This window comes from Gorilla gorilla, chromosome 4 (genome assembly GCF_029281585.2).
Source record: "Gorilla gorilla gorilla isolate KB3781 chromosome 4, NHGRI_mGorGor1-v2.1_pri, whole genome shotgun sequence".
Taxonomy (NCBI): Eukaryota; Metazoa; Chordata; class Mammalia; order Primates; family Hominidae; genus Gorilla; species Gorilla gorilla.
In genome coordinates, this window is record NC_073228.2 from 87,786,338 (window position 1) to 87,799,870 (window position 13,533).

The 13,533-nt window shown below is 39.3% G+C and overlaps 1 protein-coding gene and 1 long non-coding RNA gene across 5 annotated transcripts in view; one reads left to right on the forward strand and one right to left on the reverse strand.

Moving 5' to 3' along the window:
• Positions 1-11,307, reverse strand: part of HAPLN1 (hyaluronan and proteoglycan link protein 1) — an 82,912-nt gene extending 71,605 nt beyond the window's left edge. Inside the window, exon 1 of the mRNA XM_019028627.4 lies at positions 10,942-11,307. The gene's annotated coding sequence lies outside the window, so the exon portion shown is untranslated. The remainder of the gene's footprint in view (positions 1-10,941) is intronic.
• Positions 481-8,318, forward strand: LOC109027088 (uncharacterized). Of its 4 annotated transcripts, none has more exons than XR_010133876.1 (5): positions 481-627; positions 1,520-1,686; positions 2,995-3,185; positions 4,661-4,853; positions 8,179-8,318. It is a non-coding gene; the product is annotated as an uncharacterized lncRNA (long non-coding RNA). The 4 variants fall into 4 exon arrangements; XR_002006235.4 differs by lacking the exon at positions 8,179-8,318 and adding an exon at positions 7,514-8,074; XR_010133875.1 differs by lacking the exon at positions 8,179-8,318 and adding an exon at positions 7,514-8,074 and having other exon boundaries at positions 2,998-3,185.
• Positions 11,308-13,533: the final 2,226 nt, after the last annotated feature.

Here is a 13,533-nt window from a genome sequence, read left to right on the forward strand (position 1 = left end):
GGAATTCAGTAAGAGAGGATGATAATGAAGGTCAGGATTTATGCTAATGGAGAGAGATATTTATGAGACAGAATCCATAGGATGACTCCTATGTTCCTGTTTTTGAAAACTGAGTGGAGAGAAAATGGTGCTATTTACTAAACTAGATAAAATTGGGGTGGTTCAAATTCAGGAGAAAGAAAAAGAGTTCATTATGGACTTGTGGAATTTGACAGGTTTGTGAGATGTGCTAGTGCAGGTGGTTTAGACACTCACTGGATAGATCTAAAGATGTGGGAGTCGCCAGCACATAGCTGAGTGCAGTGTGATGCACGGACGTAGATGGAAGTGCACAGGGAGAATATGTAGGGTGGGGACAAGCATCTTGGGCAGAAGCCACTGAAATACAAACAGCCAAGAGGCCGGTAGACTTCTCTTTAGAAGCCTGAAATGGAGACTGAGATAGATTAACCATAGAAGCCTGAAATCTAGGAAAGAATGACGTCACAAAGCCCAGGGTAGAGATTGTTGTGAAGGGAACATGGTCACCAGAATTAAAATGCCACAAAAAAAGCACTGAAAAAAAGTAATTGTTGACCTTGCTGAGGAGCATTTCAATGGAGTAGCTGTGGGAGAAAGCTCATTACAGTAAGTCGAGGAGAGGATGGGGGTGAGGTGATAGACAGTGAACATAGGTAGTTCAGGAAAAAAAAAGTGGCTCTCATGAAAAGGAGAAAGATTGACAGAAGGTATGTGACATTAGAAAAGGTTTATGTTTTTAAGATAAAGAAGATTTGACTGTGATGAAATGCCAATAAGAAAAATAGGCTGAGGGCGGTGCCTCATGTCTGTAATCCCAGCATTTTGGGAAGCAGAGGCGGGTGGATGACCTAAGGACAGGATTTCGAGACCAGCCTGACCAACATGGCAAAACCCCGTCTCTACTAAAAATACAAAAATTAGCCAGGTGTGGTGGCAGGCGCCTGTAGTCCCAGCTACTCTGGAGGGTGAGACAGGAAAACTGCTCGAGCCCACGAGGCAGAGGTTTCAATGAGCCGTGATCACGCCATGGCACTCCAGCCTGGGCGACAGAGAGAGATTCCGTCTCAAAAAAGAAAAAAAAGAAAAATAACCAGAGTGGGAGAGGTTGATAATACAAGAGAGAATAGATCTAATAAATAGAGATTTATCCAAGAAAACTGGAGGAAATGAGATCCAGAGCTCGGGGGCAACATCCACACTGGGCTCTTCGAGGTAAAGGAGATTTAAAAAAATATTATTCTACAAAAAGGAAAAAAGAGATAATGTATTGGGGGTACAGACCAGAGGCTAGTTTTAGGCAAGACAGTGAGAGGGTGGCTTCTATTTTCCATGTGAATTAGAGAGGCTTGCACATCTGCTACAGGGAGCTCAAGAAACAATGGACTTTTAAGAAATATGGTAGAACTGCCATAAAGCATGAAAGATACAGCTGACATCAAATACCATAAAGTTCTAAAGTTGTCCCATTCTGCAGGGTGATATTTACTTTTCTTAGCAGTTCCCAGAAAATTGGAGCAAGTGTGGAGGACGGGGGCAGTTAGATTCATCATGAAAAAAGATTTTGTTTTTTGGATCCCTTTGCAAACAACAGAACAAGGACATGGAGAATGCTGGCAAGCATGATGGACAACAAAGAAAGAAGTGAAGATGAAAGGGAATGAATAGGTAGGAGGAATGAAGAAAATCTGAGATAAAGATTCCAGTTCACTGCCCTGGACCCGTAGTTGAGAACAACAAATTTTCTAATTTGGGTGATTGGTACTATAATTATTTTTAAATTATACGTAAGTGACCAGTTTCCTTGGGACAGTCTTTGTTTATGCCTTTTTTGTTATCATGATTAGTAAGCCATCCCCTTTGACTCTTAAAAGTGTTCTGGTTTGACTAACACATTTTATTGTCTTGATATATATAAAGAGAGATGACACGAACTAGGCTTGGTCAAAGGAAAATAATGAGCTCAATTCTGGAAATGTTAAGTTCATGAAGCTATGGGAAATTCAGATTGAAAGGTCAAGTAAACTGAACATACATACAGACACAATTAAATTTATCCATAAAACATAAATTCAGACAGTACTGAATATAATTTAGTGATTGACTCAAGAATGATATACTAATTTGCAGACAGACTCAGAAAATATTTGCATTACATACTTGAAGATACTTTCTCTGTATTAAATTATACAGCACTTTAGGTAAAGTGAAAATATTAATCATGTAAGGATGAGGAATCATGTTAACATTGGCCAAATGGTCAAGCTGGACTTTTACATTGGGTAATACCTCAAAGTGTCACAAGGTGGCAGCACAAGCACAATATAACATGTAATTAACAAGGGTCACGATCTTTTCAGGTATTCTGCAGTTAGAATTTATACCTGTTGTACATTATATATATATTTTTCTGAATGTATGGTCCTTAATTTAAAAATGATTATTTTGTTTTATCGTTACTGCTGACTTGAAAATGGAGCGCATAAAAAGTTTAATTTTCTAATATGTACATTATTTTAAAATAATAGCTAGAATAAAAACCATGATCATGAATATACATTGATGGCATTCTCAGGATAATTATTAGCACATAGTGTATATAATGTCATAGTTATAAATGCTCTGTAAGTTTGCATCTTGATCAGTATATTTTAGATCAAAAATTTTATTTAGATCATCTTTTTAATATATTTATCTCGCTAGTAAAATAAAATCTGTGACTTTTTTCATTGACCTGTAGAAGGAGAGTGTTCAGAAATTTCATGAAAGAATTTTTATTTGGCATATTCTAGTTACAGTAACTTTAAGTAGGGGATAGGGTTGTCAGGTTTAGTTAAAAAAAATACAGAATATCCAGTTAAAAATGAACTTTAGAAAAACAAGAATTTTTTTGGTATAAATATGTCCCATGAAATATTGGGGGAATACTTAAAGTTATTCAATGATTGAATTTTTTTTTTTTTGTATTTTATCAAGCAGTCCTATAAGGGGAGGGAGGAGAACCTGGACAAAAAAAAAAAGGAAGTTGCTGAGAAGTCCAGAGAAATCCAGGATTATGGACTACAAATCTGACCTAAGGTTTAGAAGCCTTCAGAATCAAGGAACTAGAAAACGAATTATAAATAGACTTGAATTAGTCTGCATTCTGTGGCAAACTTATTTATATGGTAAGCTAAACAACATGGGCTATGGTTAATCAAGTACTCTGGTGAATTACCATCTACACCACACATTGATTACTGATTTTTAAACAACAAAATGCAGCAACATATATTTAAAGTTAGTTCGGTATTGGACAAAATGTAATAAACAACTATAATCTAGACATTTTGGGGTCTTACTCAGGGTTATCATTATGAAAATCTGTCATTAGAGCATCAAGGCGCGGAAATACCATTTTAATTTCCTTTAATTCAACAAACATGTCTGGCACCTTCTATATGCAGAGGACTGACTAGGACTGTGAGATGTAAGGATTAATAAACATTGCTGTTATCCAACTGAGTAGATATTTATAGTTAATAAAATAAAAAGTTAAATTCATGCATAAATCATGTCAAAACTCATTCTTACTAATTCTTCCTTGGGTTTCAGTTCTTGGTTAACTGCTTCTCCCTTAGTATATCCCTGGGATGATCGATCCCTTCTCTCTTCCAGATGATTTTCAACTACCATTTTAATGCCAGAGTCTTCCAAATCTCCATTTCCAGCCATGACTTCTCCCATGTACTTAAGAAATGTGCATTCAACTCCTATGAGTTTTTGGCTGTCCTGTTGGCACTTCTTCCTAAATTAGACTAATCATTTTCTCCCAGAAACTTCTATTCTTCCTATATTCCTAATCTTAGTCAATTGCATCCCTCCTCAGGTAATCATCCATCCTTAAAACAGTCACACTATCTCAGACTTCTCGTCCACATCCAGTCAATGCATCCCATTCAGTCATGCCTATGCTGTTTCGATGACCTCTGAATGGGTTTTCCACCTCCAGTCTTGCTTTCCTTAGAGATTTACTGAGATTAACAATTAATTTTATTTACATGATTAATTTTATATTGTAGTGATTATCATTTACATCTTAAAAGAGTTTACAAATTTAACAACATTGGTGGGTAAGAAGAGACATAAGGAAACAAAAACAGAGCTGGGGAACGGTTTGGGTTTGGAGGTATTCAGACATCTGAAATATAGGCACTTGGGATAGAAAGTCAGGACACCCCCGAAGCCCCATGTTCTGCACCGTGCTGGACACCAACAGTGGTAACAGGATGTCAGGCATTCGTATCTCCAAGCCAGGTGAATAATGCAGGCTAATGACCCCTCTCCTCTAGGCTACTGGAAAGACAGGAAAGGAAATCACCTCTCTAAATCAGGGTCATCAGTCCTAGAAATTTAATAAGCTGTGAGCACATCTTTATGTTGTAAGACCAGAACAATAGCTTACAAGAGCACCAAACGATGGTAGCATAATCTAATGGGGTATAATAAAAAAACCCTACATAAATTAATGAAATACTTAATAAAATATGGCTATGATTATGCTAATTAAACATAAACTGAGAAGATATTTAAACAAATGACTCTGATTCATTTCACTTTTATAAAGCCAAAGCAGATTTTCACTGTTTTCTTTTTTTCATAGTTTTCCAGAAGCTATGATCAGCATCAACACTGAAATGTCTCTGAAACCAATTTTACTGTACTTACATACCTGAGCAAATATTTTTAAAAGATGTTGGCTTTGACTCATATTTTCAACATGATGGCTGATTCCTGTGCTTCTCCTATGCATATTCCTTTTTCATCTCCACGGCTTTGAGGAATTCTTGGACCAAGTATGTGGATTCTCACTGCTCCCTCCCACTAAACCTGGATATTTGGGGTGGCATAAGGGCTCGAAACTGTAGAACTTAAGAAGCTATGGATGCGCTACCTGTCCAGGGGCCACAGTTGAAGCACTGTCGTGAAGGGCTGAGGGGATCTAGAGCAGAGGTTAAGGCAAAGTGAACAGGAATGTTAAAACAGAATGGATGTTGTATGCCACTTGGGGCAAAGGGAAGAGAGATCTGTCTGGCTAAAGCGCTAGGGGAGGTGGAAGAACAGGTTGATCAGGCTCAGCTGAAAGGAGCCAGTAGTTAACATGGTCCTTCACATTTCTGGAAGGAAACAGGCCTTGAGGGAATACATCTGTTCTCACACAGGGAGTGGGGATAACTGAGAGACTGAAGACCTTGGGGAATTGAATGAGGCTTAATTACACCCTTTGGTGTAAGGATGGGAAGGCTCCCAGATGTTTTAAATTCTTTTTACAGAAAACAAAACATTTACTTTAAAGAAATAAAGGACTTAAAATTGTAAATGCATGAGTGAAACTCATTCACACTTAAGTGTAATGCATGAGTGAACCTCATTCACAATTAAATGTAGTCAAGAAATCAATAAACCAGAGAACTATCAGATCCTCTGGGATGCAGGGGTAGAGAGCAGGAGTCTCGGTTTATGAGATAGAGGGGTTAGAAGGCTTGGGTAAATGCAAAGAAAGGGAGCCAGGAAATTAGGAAGGCAAATTTCACCTACTTGGCAAATTTTACTAGTGATTCATGATGTGTATCCATCTGTCTCCTCCACTGGTTTGTGAACTCCTTGAGCCAATTACTATGCAACACCTAGTGTGGTGCCTGCCTGGTGCAAATGGTAAGCACTAAATCATTCTTGCTTAATCTGAACTTTAGTTTCATACTGGTGGACAACAATTCTGTGCAAATGCATTTTTGTGTTTCCTGTCCATCCAAGCAGACATATTATTGGAACCCTAGTCCTCCCGGGGTTTTGGAGTGTCAGAACTGCCTTTCCAGGCCCATCTGTGTCCACACAGCCAAGAAACAAAGCTGTTATCCACTCAGCTCAGCATTTGCACACAAGGGAAAATAATTTTTAAAAATGCATGCTCAAAATTTTCTTAATACCAAAACTATGAGGCCAGAATTTTTTAGTTATTTTTGTTACTCAAAGTACACTTCAGGACCTTGTAACATTTCGGGTTTATGACATCAGTTTTGACTTTCTGATTATTTTAGAATGGATTTTCATAGTGTAAAGTGAGGGGGATCACATGGGACTAGCACAGTGCCTGGTAAATAGCCAGTGCTCAATACATTTTTGTTGAATAAACAAATGAATAAATGAATGATCAAATGAGGTGATCCTCCAAATTCAAAATAACAGAGCAAAAATGAGAAAAAAATTCACAGAGTATGAATGAAGACAAAACCAAGGAATATCCATAAGACTTTGTGAAAGGCTTAGGGAAATCTAGACTTACCATAAACATAATTTGAATATTATTTAATTTAATTGGATATTATAGTAATTGGAATTTAGTAACCAATAGAGTAAATTGTGTTCTTTTCGGATGTTAGATTGGGCAGAAGGGAAAATTTCTGTTGTCTTAAACAGATTGAGAACCAGCCCTTTAGTAAGTTTTCCAAGTTATTTTTACTCTGAATTTTTCTTTTTGTTTTGTAAATAGTCTCCTGGTCTTGTAGCAATACCCTGATCTCAGGTGTCACCCCTGTTAAGCCTTAAAACAATCAGTGGAGTCTCAAAATAGTCAGCAACATTTGATACTTAAATTCTGGCTATCTCTGAGACACATAGCTAAAAACTCTTAATAACAGCTATCTCCTTCCATGTCTCTATCAGTGGGAGAAGTTATTATGTGGAGCAAAGGCAATATAACTATAAGCATCAGACCATTTCAGAGAGCTTGGCTGGTTTTCTCTTGCAGAGTTTGTTCTTGTCTAGTATCCTTAAGTCATCCGAAATCATTAAAACTTCTTGTAACATGGCAGAAAACTTTAAAAGAAGGCTGGGCATGGTAGCTCATGCCTGTAATCCCAGTACTTTGGGAGGCCGAGGCGGGTGGATCACCTGAGGTCAGGAGTTCGAGACCAACCTGGCCAACATGGTGAAACCCTGTCCCTACTAAAAATACAAAAATTAGCCGGGCATGGTGACACATGCTTGTAGTCCCAGCTACTCGAGAGGCTGAGGCAGGGGAATCGCTTGAACCTGGGGAGTGGTGGTTGCAGTGAGCCAAGATCACGCCATTGTACTCCAGCCTGGGTGACAGAGCAAGACTCCATCTCAAGGAAAAAAAAACAAAAACTAGAAAAGTTATGATTAAACTTCTACTTTAAGGACCTCTGACTTTTAGGCAGTCTCTCACTAGCTCTCTCACTAGAATGAGTATGCAATTCATTCTAAATCACAAGGATGATCCAATGAAATTATTAACAGAATGTGTTTTTTTCCTGGTAGATAATGATCTATTGGAAATAAAGATTAAGATAATGTGCTTTATTTTATATAATTGGTGATGCTAATTCCAAACAGTACCTCCAATCAACACAGGTTATAATTTTATAATGAAATTATAAAAATGATATTAATGAAAAACAACTTAATGAGCGGGTCTCCTTCTTTCACTGTGTAGGTTTCCCTGCCATACAAAAACCAAACTCTTCCAAAGAGGAAACTTCCATTCCACAATAGCAGGCCTAACTCTATTTTTGGATTACACCTACAAAGCTCCCCACGTAACAAATTCATCATTTTTTTCTACTGGGCATTTTACCTTCCTATATGAATTTCACAACTTGTATTGATTAATGCTGATTGTCCTGATCACTGTTGCAATTGTCACATAACTTGCAAAGAGCCAGTTGGAGTGATAATTCGTATATCTTTTAAAGAAAAGGTTTTTAAAACTCTCAGTGCAATACTCAAATGGACTAATCTTCTGTGGTATCTTAATGCTTCCTTCAAGTGGTGGTTTTCCATGTAATTGTTTTTGTCTAGAATTTTTTTTCTATTAGATTAACTTCATGGAAGCCAGGTTCCTGCTTCAAAACTCCAAGTGAACAACAAGTATAGATGAAGTTGTTTTACATGCTAATTATTAGTGTTTGAGAGCAATATTTTATAAAATAGACCTCATTACTCAAAAACAACTTGTACTACTATCCTTTCCAATTTAATAAAAAAATCAAAGAATGTGAAACAAAATGTGCAGCTGTGTGGTAACCTTTTAAGCTAGTAGTTATTTTCCCAACTAAATTCAGTAACATTAAACCTTACAGAAATTTATTTCTATTTCAGGAACAGTGATTTAAGATGGTCAAACTCTTTCCACCAGTCCTTGAACAATTCCATGACCTGTCTGTCTAAAACAAATCCTATATTAGAAGTGAGTTGCAGTTATTAAGCTATATCCTTGTGGAGGCAGAAAGTTAATGGTAAAGTATCCAATAAAGAGTAAAGTGATCTTAAATACAACCACTAGGGATTTCATAAACTGTTTAGTTGTACCTTAATTTTTAACTTATATAAACATCACTTGCTTTATTTTCTACCCTGAGCACCTATCCCAACGTCTGGCGTGTAGTTAATGTTCAACAAACGTCAACCGAGGGAGTCAAGAGTATTTTAAGAAGCCAGTGAGAAAGCCTTCTTTGACTTATCCACTAGGTGGCACACAGGGACCATGCTTCACACAGTTAATCACCACAGACCCTCCCATTCACAGTGTAAATAAAGAGATGCGTTATTAATTTATACCACCTCGTCCTCTCTACTCCTAATAATTGTTTAACCAGCTGTTTCCTCTAATCCTCCTTAAACACTATTGATTAAAATCCTAAGTATATTCAGATTTCCATCCTTTCCTACTTCTTCCAACAGCATTTTGTTACCTTTAAATGACAGGCTAAGTACACTTAAATGACATAGACTAAGTACTATGGTTACTAATCATGGCTGCAGGATGTCAGAAAATTAATTTGAAGCACTATCAAAATTATTTTCAAATTTGCCTGGTATTTCATCAGAATTTTAACTGGTGAGAGATCATTATCTTAAAAATGCAATCTGAGAAATAAAATGTGCATGGGGCAAAAAGAAACGAAAAAGAAAACTAGTATTTTCTAAGGAAGGGAGTCATTTTCTGAATATAACTTTTGTTCATCTTTACAAAGATGAAGTGCATTGCTATCTTAAGATTCAAAGGACTTCTTCAACTGTTCAGAAAATACCAATATTCCACACCTAAGATGCTAAAAGGCAGGATTGTTTAGTAGACCGTTTACTCATAAAGTATCTTTCTGCGTACTGTGAATGTATTTATCCTGGATGTGTTACTTGCTCCCAAAGGAAGGAAAAGGAAGTGAAACCACTAGGGATATAATGAATTGATTCTTCTCTGTGAAAGTCTCTTCAGTACTTCTAAATTACAGTGTCAGTCATTCCTCTGAGAGACAGGGCCTTGCTGAAAATAAATAGCTCATTTTATAAATAAGTACATAATGTTTCCCCACCTTCTTGTTTCTCATAGAAAGCCCAGGCCCATCAGGCATTCCTGTCGAGAATACTGGCCTCTGGGTACATTCCTCCTGTAGACCAGTGATCTGTTGAGGTTGTTGGTTATCTCTTGTTCATTTAATTAGCCTTAAGTAAAATTACTTCTTATCTAGTTCTGTTTGTAAGCTGTTTCCAATTTAGTGGAAGAGGTCATCAACAAAAATATAAATTCATTTCTTAGCTGAAACAATTAAATTTTTTAAAATGGGTGGTATAAAAGTGACTAAAGACTAAAGCTAATATCTGAAGAGTCCTTTGGTATACATTATATTTTACTGAATGGAAGGGAAACTTACATTTTTGTAAGTAAATGGAATTTGTTAACTGATATAAGAATTATGAATCATATCACATTAAAAATTCTCCAAGGATAACTACTATGATATAATTTTGATAGAACAATATTCCCATTCCATTAAAATACTGAAATGACTGAAATGTGTATAAAATCTCTGCAAATGTAGTACACAGAAATAATCACATAGAAATAGTTACCAGAAACTACAATTGTAATGAATAAATATTACATTCATTTAGAAATCAATCCACAGCCTTAATTTCTTGAGAACTATTAGCTTCCAAGAAGCCAGCCAGTATGTTTGATTTTATGACATCACACTGGAACATGTACAGGAACACTTTCCACCCTAAAAATTCCCAAATGTACTGGCCACTGTGTGTATTTTTCCAGTGATAAATGAAAATAAAGCAACTTATTCTCAAATTAATAAGCCATCTTATTTTGAACACAACAGTCACATTCAATGGAAGAAAACTACTTAATCGAAGCCCAAACAAGTTTAGGTTTGTTTTTGGTGGGGAACAGTCTCAACATACAAATAATTTCTTTAAGCAACTTTTAACAGTAATCTTAACTATGACTATAAATTCTCTTCAGTGCATTCAAATTATCCATCAACATCATTGTATATATGAAATGCATCATCATTCTATGATCTTAATTTCATAATTAGCTGGAGAAGGAAGCCTGGGCCAAAAATGGCAACATTTCTAAGATTATTAATCTAACAGGTATTACCTATGCCTAAAGTAACTTTCTTTTTCACATAACCCTATATATTCTCTGAAACAAAATTCATAAGCCTGGCTGGACATTCCCATTCCTCACCTTTCCCTTCAGCCTATACTATCCTTTTTTTCATCTCAGGTGCTATAAAAATGGTTGTTGAGATACAGATAGAAAAGTCACCACTTGGAAACCATGACCCTACCAGATTTACAGTAGCACTAGCAGAAGCTAGGATACTAGAGTTAATTCTTTCTCCATTTTTAGACTGAGCCTGTTTATTGTAGTGAAATATTTTATCCGACAATATGAAACTTTTTTAAAAGTTGAGGTGTCATTAAATTCAAATGAAAACTAAATTCAAAAGAAAAGAATAAAATTTGTTTAATGTATATATACATTGCATGTGTATTGCCCTCTGAAATCTTAAAGGCACAAAGGTATAACCAAAAGAGGGGGAAACAATTTGCAAGTTTTACCTTGTCCTGAAATCCAGGAGTTCGGATGCTCTCAAGTTCTGCTTAAGTTGGAAGCTGGAGATCAAGTGAAGCTAGCGCTCTTTCTCCTCACCTTAAGTTTGTCTCTGGGCGAGTGTGAGAGTGTATGTGTGTGTGTGTGTGTGTGTGTGTGTGAGTGTGTGTGCAGAATGTCTCTTTGTGGCGCTGGATGGCAGAGGTCCTGATCCTGGGAAGAAGGAGGCACTTTCTCACCAAGAGCAGAAGAAAAGCAAAGCGTCACCAGGAAAGTTCTCCTCCCAAATCCCCTAATTACAGCCTAACGTGCACTTCATGCAAACTTCAGGGAGGAAGGGAGGGGCAGCTCTGTGCCCAGATCTTGTAAAGAAGCAGCGTCTTAGATGACTTTCCCCTCTGCTCAGATCCCGAGTATCCCGCTCTGGGGTTTAGGAAAGCCGGCCGCTACAGCCACACAAGCCCCCACCACACCACACCTCCCGAACCCGAACCCTCGTCACTCCTGGGTCTGTCCAGAAGGGATGGGACAAGGGGTCTGTGGAATGATCTAAGGGGCAGCGGTGTGAGCAGACTCCTCAGGACAGTCAGTTTGCGCTTTGTTTTATTAGCCTCTGCTTAAAAGAAAAATCCAAGGGTCGGAGAGGTCCTCTCTTTCCCGCCTTCCCCTCCCCAAAGGAGATCAAGGATAACAGACAATGATGATAGCGGCACATAAAGCTTCTTAAACTGGAGATGGCCTTCCACCCAAATCACCAGAAGCATATTTTCTGGTTTACTGGACTCAGTATTGGTGTTGAGTTTAAATTTCTCTTAACAAACAACTGCTATTGTATCCTTGGATGACAGAGCTCAAAGAACCTGGATTTATTTATAGAACGAGGAATGCGAGGGGGAGACGGGATGGGTGGGGTTGGGTTATGGATCCATATCCAGGATTAGAACCAGATGGGCACAGGGCGCGCGCGCGCGCGCACACACACACACACACACACACACACACACCCCTGAAATAACCACTGGGGAAGATGCTGGGACACGCGGGAAAACGCCTCCTGAACAAATAGACATTTATTTATAACTTCTGGGAGAGTATATAGGTCCATTGATTCCCGCCTTGAGTAACCAAGGGTTTTGGAGAGGAAATGGCTTCATATTTCAATAACAGAGCCACCTTTGATGGAGTCTAGGAAGGGGAAAAAAGAAACACACCGCAGGAAGCAAATGGCTGTTGGAGCAGCCGGGAGGAGGGAGCGGGGCTGGCCCTGGGACTGAGGACAAGCAAACAAGCCCGAGGGGCCCGCGGCCAGGGTGGAGGCGAGACGCAGGCCGTCCCCGAGTTGCAGCGAGCAGGGCCCGGTGTCGCGGGGCGCTGGGGACGTGCGGGGATTCGCGGCCGTGCTCCCGGCTCCAACCTCCGGCCCCGGCGGGGCGGCGCGGGCGGGACTGCGGGCTTCTTAAGGCCGCCGCCGCCGCTCGGGCTGTGGCGCGGGTAGGGGAGAGGGTTCCGTGGGCCGTAGGGACTGAGGGAGTCGTAAGTCGATGAGCTAGTGGGGCAGGAGGATGGGCGGGTCCAGGGCGTCCTGGAGGTGCAGGTGGGACGGGAGGACCTGAGGGGCAGCCAAGCTGCTGGGGAAGCCGCCGGGACAGGGGCTCTGGCCGACAATGCAGGTGGCCGGTGTGCAGATGAGCCAGCGCGCGGGGTGCGGCCGCCGGGATGCCCGATCCGAGTCGCGCGGGTGGCGGCGAGCGGCGCTATTGTCTTAAAGATAAAGCCTAAGCCACGGGGACTGCCTCCTCCTGGACTCTGGAGAGAGGCGGGAGAGATTGCAGGGGAAAAAAGGCTTCTTCCTGCGTCTTCTGAGAGATTTCACCAGTTCTTGCCTCTGGGCTCCCCCTTGCCATTCTGTCTTTGGTAAATCAACACGTGCCTCTTGGAAAGGTTTCATTTCAAAGACAAACGGAACACTCACACACCCTCCCTAAATGAAGATAGTTATATTCAAAATGAATTCTTCATCAGGCGTTCAACACCTTTCTTGGAATTCCAAAACCTGGGTGAGGGCGCTTCTCTTATTTTTCTGTTTCCCCTCCCGCACAGGGAACAGGTTTTGCAGTTTTATGTCCCTAATCTAGTGCCTATTGAGGCAACTGTTATATAGGCCTCTACATTAACTGCCAATAAAAATAAGATACATCTCGGCTTCTCAACTATGCAAAGGGTTTTTATGCTATTCATATTTCTTGTAAACGTTCAGGGTGGTGTGTATTTTAAAGAACATAAATGAATTAGACTTATAAACAAATATCCAATTTTTATATTAAAGCACCATAAAGGTGGTGAGGCTGGTGGTGTGTGGCTATGATATCATATAAAGACAGTTTAAATACCGATCTTGTTCCCTCAGCTTAACAACCTAATTTCTGGCGATTGCCTGGAGCGTAAATCAAATCAGCTGGCTCATGGCTGGCACTTGTTCCCCTATTTTGTGGTCTGCTCTATACACTTATTCCGGCACAACATTAAGAGAATTTAATGTATTCTCTTCTGAAATTGTTTATTAACCACCCAAGACAATCTATTTTGCAACTTAGTCACAC